The sequence below is a fragment of the Macaca fascicularis genome, chromosome 15, assembly GCF_037993035.2.
Source record: "Macaca fascicularis isolate 582-1 chromosome 15, T2T-MFA8v1.1".
In the NCBI taxonomy this organism is placed as follows: Eukaryota; Metazoa; Chordata; class Mammalia; order Primates; family Cercopithecidae; genus Macaca; species Macaca fascicularis.
In genome coordinates, this window is record NC_088389.1 from 72548644 (window position 1) to 72568425 (window position 19782).

The following is a 19782-nucleotide window of genomic DNA, read 5'->3' on the forward strand; positions in this document are numbered from 1 at the left end:
TGGATTGTTCTTGTTTCTTCAGTTCCATGAGGTGTGACCTTAGATTGTCTATTTGTGCTCTTTCAGACATTTTGATGTAGGCATTTAATGCTATGAACTTTTGTATGAGCACCACCTTTGCTGTATCCCAGAGGTTTTGATAGGTTGTGTCACTATTATTCAGTTCAAATAATTTTTTAATTTCCATTTTGATTTCATTGTTGACCCAATGATTATTCAGGAACAGGTTATTTAATTTCTATGTATTTGCATGGTTTTGAGGGTTCCTTCTGGAGTTGATTTCCAATTTTATTCCACTGTGGTCTGAGAGGGTAGTTGATATAATTTTGATTTTCTTAAATTTCCTGAGACTTGTTTTGTGGCCTGTCATATGGCCTATCTTGTTGCCTGAATATGTTTTTTTTTTCATTGTGTTATTGTTGTATAGATCCTGTAAGATTTATGCTTTAAGGGGGTTCTATTTTGGTGTATTTTGAGGATTTGTTTCAAGATTTAGAGGTCATTTTAGCAGCTCTTGTAGTGCTGGCTTGGTAGTGGCAAATTCTGTCAGCATTTGTCTGGAAAAGACTGTATCATTCTTTCATTTTTGAAGCTTAGTTTCACTCGATACAAAATTTTTGGCTGATAATTATTTTGTTTAAGGAGGCTAAAGATAGGACCGCAATCCCTTCTAGCTTGTAGGATTTCTGCTGATAAATCTGCTGTTAATCTGATAGGTTTTCCTTTACAGGTTACTTGATGTTTTTGCCTCATTTCTTTCCTTCATCTTGACTTTAGATAACCTGATGAGTATGTGCCCAGGTGATGATCTTTTTGTGAGAAATTTCCCAGGTATTCTTTGAGCTTCTTGTATTTGGATGTCTAGATCTCTAGCAAAGCCGGGGGGGTTTTCCTTAATTATTTTCTCAAATATGTATTTCAAACTTTTAGATTTCTCTTTTTCCTTGGGAACACCAGTTATTCTTAAGTTTAGTCATTTAACATAGTCCCACACTTCTTGGAGGCATTGTTCATTTTTTAAAATCCTTTTTTCTTTGTCTTTGATGGATTGGGTTAATTTGAAAGCCTTGTCTTTGAGCTCTGAAGTTCTCTTTTCTGCTAGTTCAATTCTATTGCAAGACTTTCCAGTGCATTTTGCATTTCTCTGTTTTCTTGATTTCCAGAAGTTGTGATTGTTTTTATTTATGCTACCTATTTCACTGAAGAATTTTCTTTCATATCTTGTATCATGTTTTTAATTTTTTTTTTTAAGTTGAACTTCACCTTTCTCTGGTGTCGCCATGATTAGCTTAATAATTGACCTTCTGATTTTTTTTTCTGGCAATTAGGGATTTCTTCTTGGTTTGCATCCATTGCTGGTGAGCTGCTATGATCTTTTGGGGGTATTAAATAACCTTGTTTTGTTGTATTACCAGATTTTTTTTTTTTTCTGATTTCTTCTCATTGGATAGACTATGTCAGTAGAAAGATCTGGGATTCAAGAACTGCTGTTCAGATTCTTTTGTCCCACGGGGTGCTCTCTTGATGTCATGTTCTCCCCCTTCCCGGAGGAATGGGGCTTCCTGAGAGCTAAACTGTAGTGACTGTTTTTGCTCTTCTGGGTCTGGCCACCCAGCAGAGCTACCAAGCTCTGGGCTGGTACTGGCAAGTGTCTGCAAAGAGTCCTGTAATGTGATCCATCTTCAGGTCTTGTAGCCATGGATACCAGCACCTGCTCCAGTGGAGGTAGCAGGGGAGTGAAATGGACTCTGTGAGGGTCATTTGTTGTGTTTTTGCTTATTACGCTTGTTTTGTGTTGCTTGGTCTCCCTACCAGGAGGTGGTGCTTTCAAGAGCACATCAGAGCAAGGCGCAGTGGCTCATGCCTATAATCCCAGCGCTTTGGGAGGCCGAGGCAGGTGGGTCACCTGAAGGTAAGAGTTCAACACCAGCCTGGCTAACATGGTGAAACCCCGTCTCTACTAAAAATACAAAAAAAATTAGCCAGGCATGGTCACAGTCCCCTGTAATCCCAGCTACTTGGGAGGCTGAAGTAGGAGAATCTCTTGAATCCAGGAGGTGGAGGTTGCCGTGAGTGGAGATCGCACCATTGCACTCTGGCCTGGGCAACAAGAGCGAAAATCCGTATTAAAATACAAAAAACAAAACAAAACAAAAAGGCAGGGTGCAGTGGCTCACGCCTGTAATCCCAGCATTTCAGGAGGCCAAGGTGGGTGGATCATGAAGCCAGGAATTCAAGACCAGCTTGGCCAAGATGGTGAAACCCATCTCTACTAAAAATACAAAAGTTAGCTGGGAATGGTGACAGGTGCCTGTAATCCCAGCTACTCGGGAGGCTGAGGCAGAGAATTGCTTGAACCTGGGAGGCAGAGGTTGCAGTGAGCCTAGATGGTGCCACTGCACTCCAGCCTGGGTGACAGAGTGAGACTCTGTCTAAAAAAAAAAAAAAGCACAATGTTGGTACCATAGGGAGGAAGCAAACTTGCCCTAGTGTGGCCTGGTTAAGTGTCCTGGTTTCTCAGGCGGTAGGCAGGACCATAAAGCTCCCAAGAGACTATGACCTTTGTCTTCCGCTACCAGGGCAGTTAAAGAAAGACCACCAAGTTGGGGCAGGGACAGGCATGTCTGAGGTCAGCCTCTCCTTGGATGGGGCTTGCTGCAGCTGCTGTAGGTGATGGGGATGGGGCTCCTAGTCCATTGGAGTTATATTCCCAGGGAGATCCCTCTGCTGAGTCATACGGGTTGCCAGGAAGTGAGGGAAAGCCAGCAGTCAAGGGTTTCACCACACTCCCACACAGCCTGCGGTCCTAAAGGCCTATCTCACTACCACCGTGAGCAACACGGAGTCAATTTCCAGGAAGCCAGTGACCAGGTGCTGAGAATTTGCCTCAGACCGCAAGCCGCCCCACTGAGAAAGCAAGCCGGTTCAGGTTTTCGGCGTCTCAGGGAGCCCGCAGCAGTGATCTAGTTCCTTCAAAGGGTGTGTGGATTTTCTCAGCTTTCCTGGTATGTTGCTGTGGTAGTCACTGGAGCAAAAGTTCCTGATGTGAATCTTCACACGCTGCTGTCTGTCGGAGCGGGAGCTGCAAGCGAGTCCTGCCTCCTATCCGCCATCTTAACCCCTCAACCAGTAAGTGTTTAGAGACGCAAATCTCATGCCCTCCCAGTCTCCACTCTTTAAAAGTCCTTCCTTTCCTGACTTCTCGTGGCAGATACAAACTTTATCACTTATTTGGGAATTAATCATATGTTGCTCTGGGAGTCTCCCTTATATGGCTGCAATTTAAACCTTATAATGGTATTTAATATTTTCTCTCTTTTCTCAGCTAGATTTTGAACTCCTTGGAGGTAAGAGGAAGATTTTATAATTTTGGGTGTTCTCAGTACCCAAAATACTATTTTCTATATATTACCTGCTTGATAATATTGGATCATGAATTGTTAAAACACTTCAAAAAGCAATAACAAGAGCTCCTTCCAGAGCACAGATTTCACTGCCGTTGCTTTTTCACTCTCCATTTCCTCAAACATTAGGTCCGTTGTCTAATAACAGAGACTTCAGAGAAGCCCTTTTATTCCTCAAAGAAATCACAAGAACCTCTCAGGGAGAGAGAATGGAAGGTGTTTTTTTTTTCCCCCTTTAGGGAAAGATAAAATAGAGGGACTGTGGAAACCACCTTTATTTTTGAGCCCTCAGTTTCTTTATTTGTAAACTTCAGGTAATAGATGTTTCCCTGATGGAGTTGTGATGAATGGTCAATGAGAAAACGTGTGCAAAGCATGTAACAGTGCCTTGCACACAGTGAATCATAGTAAAGGTTAGCTATTATTGTGAGCATTCACTATGGGCGTGATTGTTTGAAAGAGTTTCATAGAAAAAAAAGCCACTTAGAGTATATTCAATTGGTTTATTTTTAAAAATAATAAACACATAATGTTCTTATTCCTATGTTTAGGTACTGTTCTAGGTTCAAACTCATTTGAACCTTTAAACACTTGTTAAGTACGTGCCATTATTATCTTCATTTCAGAAATGAAGCCTCTGACACACAACAGATTATCCAGTCACACAGCTAGTAAGTGGTAGAGCTGGAGTTTGAACCCATGCGCTTTGGTTATAGAGTCCATGCACTTAGCCATTATAAAATAGAGGGCATCTTCTAGAAGCATCTATTCAACGTCTAATTTGTGCTGGACACTAAGGTTAGAGAGACGAATATATACACTCTGCTTTAGTGGCTTTCACAGACTAAGGTGGGAGATAAACAAACTAGTACACAATTACTGATTAATATAGTAGGAGCTATAATTAGGGTTATCTTATGTCCCAGTGTGCCTGAGATAGTCCTAGTTGATGCCTGTCATTCAGCGTAATTATTAATAGTGTTTAATTTGATATTCAACAGTGTGTTGGTTCAGATGATGAATTATATAGTCTCTGTTAGTTGTACTAAGGGGATGCATGAGGACTGACTTCCTGGAGTGGGGCTTCACCTGACTGAATCTTGTAGGATGAGAGGCAGTTTTTGTCAGGTAGGCAAGGGATATTTGAAGCAGAAGGAAAGGGCATAGGAGTGTGAGAGTACTGGGTGTGTTCAGAAAAGATCAGGTAGATTGGGGGTGCTATGATAAGGTGATTCTAAAACCTGGAGGCACATTAGAGTCACCTGGGGAGTTGGAAGGAAACTCCATGGCCAGGGTGCACCAATTAAATCAGAATCTCAAGCTGATTTTTAAAGCTTTCCAGGTGATTACAATATGGTTTGAGACCCTCGGAGGTAGAGAGCCCTTGAGAGACAGCAAGGGTATTAATGGTAGATGGGAGAGGGGAAGTAGGCAAGGACCAGCTCATGGAGGGATATCGTCATAATCAAAGGTACTTCAACTTGTCCATGAATGAAATTTCTGGCTTTTGGGAGAGCTTCAGTCTGGTGGGCATGGATATCTTGAAGCCCTTTCACTACTGGCTGTTTCTTGTTAGGGTAGCAGCATGAGCCAATGACAAGCTGTGAATAGTAGCTTATAACTTGTATTCACAACCCTCAAAAAGTGAGTGTTATGGCCTAATTCCACTTGTAAAATGTCTTTCTGTGTCCCAGAAAAATCTTTTAGCAGTGCTAAGATTGCCAAATATTATTAGACATGTGAGGCAGAACATACTTTTATATGATAAGGATGGGCATGAGAATACCTTAGAACAATTCTTTCTGTGAAAAAGAATCCCTAAAGTACATATATATGACATATGTATGTCTCCATAAATTTCTGTGAAGAAAATTGAAGTTATTTTTTACTATCTCTTGATAGGAAACTAGCCCAGCTAGTTGTTTAAGATGGAACATGTTAATTATCAGGACTGGTTTAGTGTATAAAAGTGAAATTAGAAAGGTTAATAATGATGTCCATACTTTATCTTGCAGAAGGACAATCTGCCTTGCAGCACGTTTATGGATGATATGGAGTTCCCCTGCAATGAATATGTGAACACTCTGTTCTTCAGGATGGCACTTGGGATGATGTGGAGGTAAACTCAACTGAGCAAGTAGGTTTTACTGAGCCAGGGCAAGAGAGACCTTTGTTTTGGGCTCCATGCAGTACAGGCTCTGATCTGGTTCTCTGGTCCTATCCATCTACATGGGGCATGTGTCCTCAGAGCCACCTGGAGTCCTCATGGCCACCTGGTGCCTGCCTCCCTCGTTTCTGGACGTGTTTTTGTACCTAAGACCCTGGAGTTCCTAGCCTCAATAATCCTAAGCCTGGTTCTAGAACTCACAGAGGCCTCTTCCTTAGGAATTTCCTCTGGGAAAGAACCAACCATGATGTCTTTGGATGTACCAGTGGGCTTGATGGATAGTTTTGGGGTGGTCAGTGAGGATGCAGCTTGGATATGAGTGATACACATGCATAGACAGTTGTCTTAATTGGAGCACACACGTGTGTGCAAGTCCTCTCATTTTGTAGGATAGACCTGGGGTGGAAAGAGAAGGAAGAGCTGGCTTTTCCCATGATACTATGTCTTGGCACAGAACTCCAAGTCCTCTCACAATTATAAATTTGAATCTAGGCTTCCACGTCATTATGAAGGTACTTCTGTCTGGATTACAGGAGATAACCTATAATATTCATTTAAATTTTGTCAGGTGTTTTATGCATTACAAATATTTAGGAATATGGATTTTCATTGGGACTCTTGACCTGGACCTTTCAAAAATTAGAGACAAGCCTAAAGCCAGGTCACAAAAATGGTATGTAGAGAAACTTGAGTCACCTGAGAGAAGAGTGAAAAACTGTATCTCTGCTTGTTTCAAATTAGCTAAACCTCATTCATCCAGTATTTTATATAACATCAAATCAAACAATTCATCCAACTATTGTCCCAGCACTGAATGTAGGTGAGAAAAATAATATCTCAAAATCTGTGACTAGATCAGAACCTGCTATTGCAGAACTGGGAAGAGGAGACCTTGTTTGTATCTTGGAACTTGCTGGTGAATCCTGTAAGGGGTGAAATCAATAGTAATTCAGTACCTCCGAAGTGTTAGGCACTGTATTTAACCACTTTGCTTTTGTTAAATTTTATTCCTTGCAAAGCAGGAATTATTATTCAAATGTTATAAATGTAGAAACCTTTATTTGGGTGATTAAACAACTTGCCCAGAGTCCTGGATTTATTTATTGGTCCCTAACCAGACTCAACTTCTGGAACTCATGCTTTTTCCTAACCCAGATTTCCTTCCATAAGAATGGTAAATGTCCTTCAAGACAAAATTACAAGCAAAGTCATTTTTACTAAGAAGTTGAGTTTGGCTTTTTGAAAATGGCTTTTATTTTCTTCCTCACATTTCAACACCCCACCCAGCTATCTGCCTTCCTCCTTTGCCTTTTGAGTAAATCACTCTAATTATAAACTTTGTAAATGAAGTTCTAAATAAGCTATTTAAGTTTATTCCTATTAGATGGGACAACAGATTAGAAATCCACTGCCACCTGGGGTGGGAACGTGTTAGATTTCCATGCTAATGCCTCATGCATGTTTTATGCCTTAGATTAGTAGCTAATGTGGTCATTGATCATCTCGTGTCATATGAGCTACAAACCTGCTGCTTTGAGCTAATTCTTTAAAAAACTTGTTTCAAATCAGTATTCAAAGTCCAGACTAAGGTTTCTGGTTTGGAAAAGAGGTTATATTTGCTTTTGGTGAGGGGTCAGAAACATTTTTCTACCTGTTTATCCTCTTTGTAGATAATAAACAGTGTAATATATCGTTAGAATAAGTTTGAGAAACTGACAAAGCAAAAATATTTCCTAAAATCTAGACTTGAAAACACCTTTATATCCTATATAGTTCCTTTCTGTGCTACTTGTAAGTAAAAAAATGTTAAAAGCTGTCATTTGAAAGCCTATTCAATTTGTATTTGGATTTCTTAAGCATTTATCCTAGTAAGTAGGAAATTGAGAGCATTTTTACTTCAAGTCATATAGCTCTGCCATTAGTGAGGTCAAATTCAAGTTCTGCTCCATCCACTTAGTAACTGTGTGACCTTAAACAAAAATTTTATCATCCCTGAGTCTCAATTTTTTTTGTTGGAAACATGAGACACATGATAGTGCTTTCCTCAAGGGTGGTTATCAGGGCCAACTGATCCTGCTTAGGGGTAGAAACTAGCCACAACTCAGTCCTGTGCATTGGAAAGCTGGTGTAGGTTTTATGTTTACTCTTCAACAAGGACCCTTTTAGTCTTTTTAGAATCTGAGTTGACCCTGCAGCTAAGTCAATAATAGAGGAAGAAGTAAAGGACATTGAACAATGCCAACTTGTAGTGGAGCAGTCTCAATACTGGGCACAGAAACATCCCCTACAGCCTAGAAAGAGCAAGTTCACATTGAGATTGACACAGCTGGTCACGAAGAGGTATCCTACCACCATTAAGGGAAATGCCAATGCTTTTCCTAGTTCTCTTGATGTCCTCCTCTTTCTATGCATACATCTCTGAAAACTTCCACATTAATATATTCCTAAATGGACAGGGATAGTACTTTTTTAAAAAAGAATTTCTGGGGGAATTTCTCCAGAAGCAATCATGAGAGAGCCAGGGCTGCTCTGGTGCTGGCAGAGTGCTAGATCTGTTAGGCTGTCAGCTTGGCTTGCAGCTCTCTCTTGGTTGCAGCTACATCACAAGAGCTTGGGGAGCATTAGGCAGCCATATGAGGCTCTGGATGATTCTCTGGCTGCCAATAACCTCATGAGTTTCAGACTCAAGAACAGAAGTTTTGGTGATCAGGGAGTATTTGATTCAATAAGAAAGTCCCTGAAGTGTAAGTGGAACCAATCATGACGAGTTGAGAGGGTTGGACAATTATGTCTTTAAGTGTTTGCTGGGAAGTTTCTTATATAATCTTGTTTTTTGTTTATTTAATGGCCAGGGGGGATCGGGTTGAAGCTGTCACCAAATCTACCAACCTATTGCAGAATTCAGTTTGTTTTGCTCTTTTCTTTGGATCCTTTGCAGTGCATTTTAAATTATAACCGAATGTTTCAAAGATAATTACAGGATAGTTTCCTGGCAGGATACCTGCAGTTTTCCTGATCCCTTTTATTTCTACATACAGAGTAACTTTAGACATATAAATATGTGTATGTTTGCTAGTTAGGCTCTCGTATTTTAAGTAGAGATCAGATATATAATTTTATAATTCATTGAGAACAATTTTGTTTAGATATTTTGTCTTCTCTGTTGAATGTGTGATTAGGACTTTTTGTTAACAAATCAAAACACCTTTCAGATTTAGCTTAAGCATTACCCAGGCTCTTAGTATAATGATGAGAACATGATACATGCTTAGCACATTGATAAATGAAAAAGCTTGAATTGCATAAAGAAAAATACAGGTATTAAGCTAAAGAAGGAAGTTTTTCAGAGACTCAAGATGGTAGTAGTAGGCTTACTTGGTCGTAGAATTAACGTAAATGTTCTAGATACTTTAGACTGCAAAAATAAATCAGAATAAAACTATGGTTGCAACCATTTTCAGAAGAAAATACAGGAACTGAACATTGCTTTCTGTATTAGAGGATGGAATAATAGTATGGAAGATGTCATAGAGTGCAGGCTCTGGAGATAGACTGCTGGATGCAAATCCTGAGATTGCTCTTTTGATCTGCGGGATCCTGGGCAAGTAGCTTAGTTTTCTCTTTTGTAAAAGAGGCATAACAATAATATCTGCCTCAGCAGCATGTTGGTAGGATTTAAAGAAGTATCTCACATGAAGGGCCTGGCCAAGAGTAAACACTTAATAATGAGGACCATTATTATTACTACCGTTCATTATTCAGGAGCATCATAAACCTTTTACTACAACATCTTGAAATCTAATTTGAAATCTAATTTCTTAGAGATGCCAGAGGCAGAGAAGATGTAGTCAAAGGTGATAGTGTCTTTAATGGCCTGATTATGTGTTAGATTTCCAGTTGGTCTCCAGATCCTGTACTGATGCTCTTTCCCTTTTCCCTTACTGTGCTGTTCTGTGCCCTGGTGACTTTGCTGGGCTCAACAGTTGCTTTAGTGGCATAGCCAGGACTGTGAGATTTGTCTTGCTTCCCCCTGTCTTATCAGATCCTGAAAATGGTAAAGATAGCATGCTATCAAATCTGGGGATACCATTGCTCTGAGAGGGAGAGCTAATGCCTGGATAACCAAGCAAGGATTCAGAGGTCACAACTAAACTAAAAGATAAAATTTACTAAGATAAATATGTAGTTTATTTTTAAAATTTTAATATAAATGATATTCAAGCACAGGCTTGGACAGAGTTGATTCAGTAATGTAGATAATTTTCTTGACTTTAAGGTCAGAATGAGACAGAAATATGAGCTGGTGCCTATTACATTCTGTACCACAGTTGACCATTGCTGTGTATGCAGGATTTGGTCTAAACTTCTCAAGTCCTTAGATCTAAAATGATGTTCACCAACATGGGAAGACTAAGCAGCTATCTAGACTCACTCACTAGGCAAGTGGTTTACTGCTAAATACTAATCTTGAAGTGTATGTTCTTTAAATTAAGCCATGATTTTATCTTCATTATTTAATAAAAGCAGACTATAAAGAACACATTCATATTCTTATTATGCTATGCATTTCATGTATTTGCTCTTGGCTTACAGAAAGTCAGAAGTAACATTTAATCAGAAATGCTAAGGTTCTTTGGTGTACCAGAGACAAGGACAAGGGAGGGTAGACTCCCAGTACTATTTCTAATGGTCAACTCATATTTGAAATACTGTTTTTTAGTTTTGGTGCCACAACGTAAAATTGTTGTTGACAAACAATTGTAGTTAGGGGAGAGCGGTCAGAATGTGGTAAGAATGGGAAGTATGTCATAATAAAAAGCGTTGACAGAACTAGTAAGTGTTTAGTTTGTAAAAAGGAGGTGTGAAGGAAATGTGGTTGCTCTTTTCATATACTTGAGGGTATGTCATGAATAGAGGCATTTGATTTATTCTGAGCTGCTCTTAGAGGTTGATCCAGGACCAATAGATATACATATCAATTATACAGATTCAACGGAGGAAGGGCTTGCTGAACAGGAGATGTTAAAAAATACCATGGGTGGCCTAGAGAGAAAATAAGCATCCCTCTTCATAACTGCTTAAGCAGAGACTGCCTAACCACAGATACTGAAAGACTGTCAAGTATAATGGGTAAGCACTGCCGCTGGCATGGATGCTCTTCTGGGCTCTGTATCTGCCCATTACTAGCTAGGAGATCACAGAGAAATTATCCTATGACTCTGTCTCAGCATCTGCTTCGTAAATCCTCATGGGTATTCATGGGTGTAAAGTAACACATAGTGAGAACACAGCAAGTGTTAGCATTTTGTATGATTGTTCTCTAGAAATGGCGTAGAGGGGATTTCTGTGAAAAGTAAAAGGTTTTGTTAGGGTTTTTCTATTTTAAGACTATTGCTACAATTACTTGTAATGATACAATCAAACTCTGTTAATTTTATAGGTAGACCATGGAGCCTATAAAACGCCATATATCTCCAAACAGGGACAATATGATGTATTTCACTTTACTACCATAAATAAAACCCAAGTACAAATGGAGACATATAGATAAAATGAAAGAGATGGGCATATATTTTGTAAGGCTGTACATTGATAGCTATTCTGAAGAGACTGGCTTAAGCGTTAATTTTGGGAATTTATATTACCCATTCTATCTGAGTTATAGTGTACATAAACAGCATAAGGTATTTTATGTTAATTCTTGAGAGTGCTTTTTTAAATTTCATGTGAGTAAACCAGGCATATTGTTAACAATATAATTTGGGTTAAATTGAGCTCCTAGTAAATTGTGAATGGTTTGTTATTAGTCACTAGAATGCATTTACCCTGCTAATGCAGTATTGCAGCTTTTTATTATATGTTAATAGTTTAACAGCCAAAGTTAAATGCTATTAATAAAATGGTGCAACTAATAGATCTCATTTGTAGTATTCTGTGGTTTTCGTCAACAATTAGTAAAGTTGAAATATGTGAGAAAAAGAATACAAAACAAAAGCAATTATTAGACTCGATATAGAGGATGGAAAACTTGAATTGCATGGTCTCAGCTAAAGCAAAGCAAGGTGTGGCACAGTGCCTGGTACATTGCTCTACAACAGCTTAATGCATACTGGTTGGTTAAGAAACAGTTCTATTGATGGCTTTATTTCCTTAAATTAGAATTCTTATTCTAGCTGTGTACATACAGGTAAACTAAGCAGAGAATTGATATTTGTTTGCTAGATTAAGAAAAAAAAGTATATGAATACTGTATTCTATTGTCTTCATTTTCTACTGTAGTAGATTATTTCTCTCCTATAGATAATTTCTACTAGCTTTCTGCTTTGTCTATGTAGAAGTGGATAATATGATCATAATATATAATAGAGTAGAAATGTGGGAGCTTTTAAATTTTTCCAAACATGAGTTGGGTGTTCTTGAGCAATGAGTACATCCCAATTTAAATAATTGAGATAAATCTAGAGTCCAGTTTTCAAGTCTAAAAGCATAATGATATAATTACAGAGTAGAAGAAATACAACTTCATGAATATAAGTACAAGGTTTTAAGGGATGTCCTCCACAGTACACTCAATGTCAGTCAATAATGTGATCAAACCTCCGAGAACATAAACACATTCTCCTACTGCCCTAGTACCCAAAGGGAGGGCCAAGATTCCTGTTCTACCCAGCACTAGTCAACAACTGAGAGTATTGGGTCATATTAGAGAAAATGTACTTTATGAAAATGCACGTAACATTCTAAATCTAAATCCAGGAGTCAAAAATCTATTTTCTGCCAGAGGTCTTCATTGTCTTTACAGATGCACTAGGGCTCTTCTGCCTTGCATTTCTTCCCATCAAAACTTGCCTGACCTATGTTTCTTTTTATCATTCAGGATCCTCCTAGGGAATTGGCTAATTACCTGGATTAATTACAACCAAAGAGTTGGTGGCTTATAACTTGCTATATTAAAATCACATTTCTACTTCAATAGCATTTACTTACCCATAGCTTTTCCCCCAGAGTGTGTATAATGTTGGTGGGGCTTTCTCACATTACATTAGAAACAGTTGCTGAGATATAAGGAAAGCATCTTTCTTCCTGCCTTTCACATAATGCAAACACTAGAACATTTTCATTCTTTTATTTGTTAATCTATTTATTTAATCACAAACATCTATTAAGCCCCTACTATTTTCAAGTCATTCTGAAAGCCTCTAGATAAAATACAGAGATGAATAAGACAGATCCCTTAAGGATATTACAGTTTAGTAAGATAGATAATAATAAATACATGACTACTAATAGTACAAGGCTTAATGGGATAAGGACCATAGAAGAAGGAGGTGGGGGACAAAGTAGCGTGGACTTAAAGAGAAAGGAATCTCTCGTCAATTAAACCAATCAGAGATTCTTTCATAGACAAAATTAAAGCATTTTGTTATTTAATGTAAAGTGAAGAGAAAAAGGTGCTAATGGAGGTGTGAACAAACTGGTATTCCACCAAGAAGGCCCTCTTGCCCATGGGGTTTTCCTCTTATTTCGAGATCATAGAAATGATCATAAAATGTTTTTAGCATTATGCAAGTATTTATAGCATTTGTCTGATTTTATCCATGCTGCCAGCCAAAATAAATAACCGAAAGATTTTTATGTAGTATACCTCCATCTTCATTGATTTTACCATTATGTAATCTCTCCTTCGCCCTCTTCCCCCTTTCCCTCTTTTTTTCCTTCCACTAATATTTACTAAGTGGATCCAATATGCTAGGTACTGCAATGGAGGTTGATTTAGTGACCTGGTTTCTGATGACATCAGCCTAGATAAAGCTGATAAGTGGCTATACTCAAGAGAGCAGCAAATATACACAGATCAAAGCATTCATTCTCTTCAAGAAACAGAAGGTAGATTCCCATGCCTTTACAGCGTGCAGATAGTTTCTGTGAATGTGGACTGTCTGAGAAGGCTTCGTAAAGTACCTATTAACCTCTCTTTGTGTCTTTAGGTTAGCCTATCCCTGTACCTGCCAAAAACAAGGAAGATGATTGAAAGCAAAATCCCCCTACCTCTTATCTGAAGTGTTAGGCTTATTCCAAAGTACAGCCACTTGATTTTCCCTCTGGTCTGAACTCCATTTCTTCTCATGTCCACTTATAACCCATGTATAATTAAAACTCAGGCTTCTTTGTAGAAGCTTTATTTGTAGTAGCTAAAACCTGGAAGCAACTCAGATATCCACTGCAGGTCAACAGAATAGCAAATTGTGGGACATTCAAACAACGGAATACTATCTGGCAATACAAAGAACAAGCTGTTGACATATAGAACGACATGGATGAATTTTAAAATAGTTACGCTGAGTGAAAGAAGCCATCTGAATAAAAATACATACTATATGATTTCATTTCTACAACTTTAAAAAATGCCAACTAACCTGTAGTGATAGAGAACAGATCAGCGGTTGCCTGGAGGGAAGGCATATGGGGAGACTCAGAAAGGAAGGATTACAAAAGAACATGAGAAAACTTTGAAGTGATGGATGTGTTCACTATCTTGAGTGTATAGTGATATTCTCATTGGTATATACATGTGTCAAAAGTTTATTGCATGTCAATTATGCTTCAACAAAGCTGCCAAGAACAAAACAAAAACAGGCTCCTATTGTAATTATTTGATCTCTGATTCCCTTAATAGACTCTGAGCAACGTGATGGAGTGCACAGGACATCCTCATTCAGTGATGTATCCCCAGTAAATGGTCCAAAGTGGGTATTCAGTAAATACTTGTCAAATGAATAAAGAAGTGGTTAAAATAAATTGCCATTGAGCTATCTAATATTTTGATCTTGCTTTGGTTCACATATTAAAATGCTGATCATGTCAGAATATTATTCATTACCCATATTATTTCCCTTGTTGTAAAGTCAACTATAGCATAAATGTCCTTGAAGTAGATTTTTTTTTTAAAGGTAACTTTATTCCCCATCTACAATAAACCCAGAGTGAACTATCAATTCTAATAGGAATTTATATTAGAAATTAAAGCCACAAAAGGTTAGTGAACATCAATACACAGCTAAACATGTTGCTTATAATATTTAGTATAACTTCTAAAGGAATACCACAGTGTGTAATCCCATTTGGATAAGTGAATTAATGTTATAATAAAATCACTACTGACTTCAGCTTTGCCAAATGTTTATGACTACAGATGAATGTCCATCACATCAGTGGGGAGACTGAGTTCAGTTTCTTTAGTTTACGAGTATGGTTTCTGAACAGGGATGGGAGGCAGAAGTCTGGAGTCTATGTGTATCCTTTTTATTGCTTTCAGCGTCATCATTTTTAAATTCTGATTTTCTTTTTAGCTTAGAGGTCATTAGTCATTCAGAACTTTCCTCTACAAAATTTTCAACTCTGTCCGAGGCATTTGAGAAATTATGAGGGAGTTAAACCTGGAGTCTGTCTTGGAAACTGGTCTATCATTTTCTTCCTAGTACCCTCAATGGCAACACCATTATGCTAAAATGGTAAAAGCATACATTGTGACAATCCCATAAACAGCCTTCTATATAAATGTAAACACCAAGGCCGAATTGCCTCAAATGTGGCAGCTCTTACTTTTTAACAGTGTTTTATATTCTCCATACTTATTCATTTCACTGACTCCCTACTGCAATGCTCACTTTGCCTGCCAGCTTCCCTCGCCTTAAAATAGTTGTTTGAGCAGCTTTGAATGCTCTCGATGACAATTGCTTTTGTGATTTACTCAAAATCCTGACAATTTTTAGGTCTGGAAGAATAAAAAGCCTAAGATCTCTGGGGATATCACTGTTCAAGATCATATTTAATCTTCCTGTACTGTCTTCCCTTAGTACTTTTCTGTTTCAGTACACTGCCACGGGAGTTGTGAAAGACACCCTCTCCCATCGCCCCCCCTCTGCCAGGTATTATCGTGAAGCTCTATTCTTTTATTTCATTTGGTGCCAATAACACATTTTTTTTTGGCTGCACTCACCAAGAATAATAGATAGTAGCTCAGCTTGCAGGGTATAATTTGTCCCCTAGCATTCATGTTCTAAGTTGCTGTTAAACTATCTGTTGAGTATTTGCGGATTACATTTAAAACATGGTCATTAGTACTGGTTCATCTTTGGTTGACAATAGGAAACAGGAAATTAAGAAGAATTAGCTGGTCCTGGATCTTGAAAGTCTAAATTCATTATAAATATAAAGAACCTCCTATTTCATAGAGCTTCTCTGTGGTTTTAAAACATTTTGACAAGAAAAACTGCATTGTCTAACTTTAAAAAGTCACCACTTTTCCACAGGCAAATTAATCAAGAAAAAAAGTCTGTTGTGACTTGATGAAAAGTCCACAAATATACATAGATATCAGACACTTGACATTAGCATAAAGATAAAAAAATGGATCCAAACCACTCAAGTGTATATTTCCCCATTTACATGATAATAAACATTTCTTGTATCTTTCACACTGTTTACGTAGATTCCTTTTCCTTATGACTTATGAGATTTTTGCAAACCTTTTAGGATATTTCTCAGTTAACTCCTACAAAAATATAATTGACACTAGGTATAGTTGCTCTAAAAAATTGGAAGAAATAATATCTGCAATTTGTCTAAATGGTTTACATATTTTGTTTTGATACCAAAAAAAAAAACCCAAAAACCCACATCTACTGAGTTTGTACTATAATAACCCTCATTTTACAGATGAGAAAGTGAGAAAACTGAAGCTTGGAAAGTTTTAAAAATTTCCCAAGGACTCATGCCTAATAACTGGAAATCCAGGCTGAACTCAGGTCTATAGGGACTAAAGCCTATATCTAGTCTAGCCATAATACCCCTGAGATGTGCTGAACTTCCCTTAGGATGCTGTGGAAGGAGAAAATAGAATGTTTCCTCTCCAGTTTGGATGTCTGCCATAAAGCAAGCCATAAACTATTAGAACTAGTTTTGTAGTGAATTTAAATATAGAATTGAGTTGGGAGAGGTGTTGTTGAATTATTTTTGTGTTTTCAGGTTTAATTGTGAACAAAAGTAACCTAGTCATTGTCTTGGTCTGTTCTGGCTACTACAAAATACCATAAACTGGTAGCTTATATACAACACAATTTATTTCTCGTAGTTCTGAAGGTGGGAAGTCCAAGATTAAGGAGTGGGCAGACTCAGTGTCTGGCGAAGGCCTTCTTCCTGTTTCATAGACAGCTGTCTTTTTTTTTTTTTTTTTTTTTTTTTTTTTGCCATGTCCTCATAAGACAAAAGGGTTAAAGGAGCTTTCTGAAGTCCCTTTTATGAGGGCACTAATTTTATTTGTGAGGGCTTTTCACTCATGACCTGCTTACCTCCTGAAAGCCCAACCTACTAATACCATCACCTTGGTGGTTACAATTTCAACATATGAATTTTGTGGGGGACACTAATAGCCAGTCTGAAGCAGGCATCTTTGGAAATTTTTACTTAGACTCATGTTTGAAGATGATGATTCACTAGGCTTTAGGGCTTAGAGAGTAAGGGTGATTTAACATTTTTCTCAGGTGATTCTCATGGTGGTTATTGGGTTAGATGTCTTCTAAGGGATCATATAACCTTGTGATTTTATTAGTATGACTTGAGGATTCCAGGAGTTGTTCTCATCTCCCCATTCCGCACCCTCTGTACCATTTCCCCACTCAGAAAAGCATTCCTTTATTGTGCAGTGCTTTCTCTTAGTCAGATGAAGAAATTGCTGGGAAGTCACATTTTGTACATGATCAATCACATACAATTTAGAGAGTAGTGTAGTGTCTGAAAGATAGCACTAAGTTAAAATTCAGAAGTGCTTCTTTCACCATCACAAAATGACTCTATTCGTTCTTTTATATCCGTTACTTTCACAAACCTGAAGAATGAAGGATACTCAACATTTTCTTCTGTAAAATTGGCATATGACCTGTTACCAACATTGATTCAACGAACTTTTTTTTTTGTAAGCTAGTCTGAAAAAAACCCCAAAACCAAAACAAAGAAACCAGACACTGTGCTACATGCTTTGGATACCTAGGTGAGCAAACTAAATTCAACTCTTTTCTGGACAAGATACTATAACCGGCTGAAGCAAATGGACCAATGAAAGAATCTGGGAATATAGATTTGCCATCAAGTGAAATCTGCTTGTCAAGTGTTGGCCTTGTGGAATAGACTACTAACTGTTGCCTAATATTTGTTTTTCTCATCATCCACCTAAGAGAATTTGAAGCTGTATGCAGAAAACATCAGCCAACCTTTTTTTCTTTTTTTTCTTTTTTTGGCAGTGAAGTGTGATCATATAACTAAGTTCTGATCAACAGGATAAATATGAAAATACATGTGGCAGTTTCTAGATACCTGATGGATATCGTTTTTCTCTAGTTTTAGTCCCTTTCCTCTGTCCTGCTGATTGGAATGTGGACAATGGTCAGAGCTGCATTTTGGATCATGAGAATGAGGGAAATTCCTTAAGCCACAGTAGAACAAAAGACCAGAGAGGGCCTGAGTCCCTGGGAAGTTTGGGAAACAAAGCCACCATCCCATCCCTGGATTGTCTTCCTTGGGAATTTTACATGGTATTCTGAGAATAAATTGTGGGAAGATGGGGATCTGATCTAGTCTGGGAATCAGGAAACTATTTCCCAGAAGTGGTGACACTTCAACATGTATTTGAAGGTTAGGTGGATGAAGTACTGAGGATGAGGTGTACTAGGGGAGGAACAGTAAGGGAGGATTTCAATCTATAGGAAGAAGGTTATTGTGAGAAAATAATGCATGTGAAAATAATTTGCAAGGTAGCATTGCTTTAACTGTAAGACATTCTTATTATAAAGTCTGTGCTTCTCATGTCATGATTCAAGGACTGTTTGCAATTAATTAACTGCCCACATCTCACCACTTTCATCTTATTACCCCCTGCCATAGATTTCGGACTAGGCTCATCAATTTGTAGTTTCCTTCTTGCATTCTTCTCTACTAACCTTTGCCATTTTCAGATGACCCTTTAAACTCTGTCTTCTTCATGGAGAATGTTCTAAATAACCCTGTCCTCCTCCCCAGAGCTCTGATACCTGCAGTTCCTTCATCTGTACTCATTCTTAGGCTATATGACTTTCCCTATATTTTTCTTCTATATCTGTTTTCTCCATTTCCTATATGGATTATCCAAGAGCAAGGACTATTACCATACTATCGTTTATATCCTGGAATGCCTAACTTAGACTTCTGGCCCAATACATTTTGTTGACTGAATGGCTTGCACCAGGTTGAAAGTCCTTTCCAGCAGTCCTGCCCATAGATGCTGACTGTTTAGTGACAAGGCTCTTTGAGGACCAGTCAAATGTAATCATTCCTCATCTTGAAAGCTTCAATATTAAGGGTGGCCCTGAAAAATTCATCAGGGGAATAAAGTTTTGCTTATCACGTCTGCTGCCCTGAAGGCCTTCAGGTAAATGATGGCAGATGGATTGAGGCTATAATGGCCAAATGCAATATTAAATCTACTTTCTGTCTCTCTCTGGTCTGCCTGGTAGATTTTGATGTATTGAGTTTTACATTTAGGAACCAATTTCCTTTTGATAAATTCATGCTCCAGGCTGTACAGGGCTGGCCATTGCATTAGAGACATTCAGACAAATGATCAGATATGCAGGCAGAGTATGTCATCCATGAGGTGGGTGGCTTCTCCTGAGGTCTTTGATTGTGGAGAGCTTTTGACTCTTCTTACTCAATTCTGGCACTGCTGGCTATGAAAATAGGTGCAGAGAGTTTGCCGTCTTTGGGGACTTTTCTACCTCACATTCATTGAACCTTTGCACTTGAGTCTTTCCATAAAAATTCAATGCTAACACTGATAAGAAAAATCTCAGCTGTACAGAGCCAGGGGAAAATTAATTACTGCATATAGTTGAGGTTCCATATTAATTGAAAGAGCTGACCCAGCTAATGTAAGTATATTTTTTCAATTTAAACATTTTTGAAGAGACTTTCTTTAAAATTTTCCATTTGCCTCTTTGCCTTTTTACCTGTAAAATATGCAAAGTATTTCCATTTTAAAAAGATTCATGTATTCAAATAACGTTTGCTGAGTATCTATTATATGCTAAATGCTAAAGTTAGAAGTATAGAAAATAAATTGTCTCTGACCTCAAGGAGCTTACAGTCTAGAAAGTGATTGGCAAACCTTTTCTGTAAAGG

General features: G+C 38.1%; 1 long non-coding RNA gene across 1 annotated transcript in view; it reads left to right on the forward strand.

Annotated features, from left to right (window-relative positions):
• The first annotated feature begins 2889 nt into the window (after window positions 1–2889).
• The window catches only part of LOC102124763 (uncharacterized), a 510662-nt gene continuing 493769 nt past the window's right edge, over window positions 2890–19782 (forward strand). Inside the window, exons 1-2 of the long non-coding RNA XR_006692691.3 lie at window positions 2890–3129; window positions 5420–5523. This is a non-coding gene — a long non-coding RNA (uncharacterized lncRNA). The remainder of the gene's footprint in view (window positions 3130–5419; window positions 5524–19782) is intronic.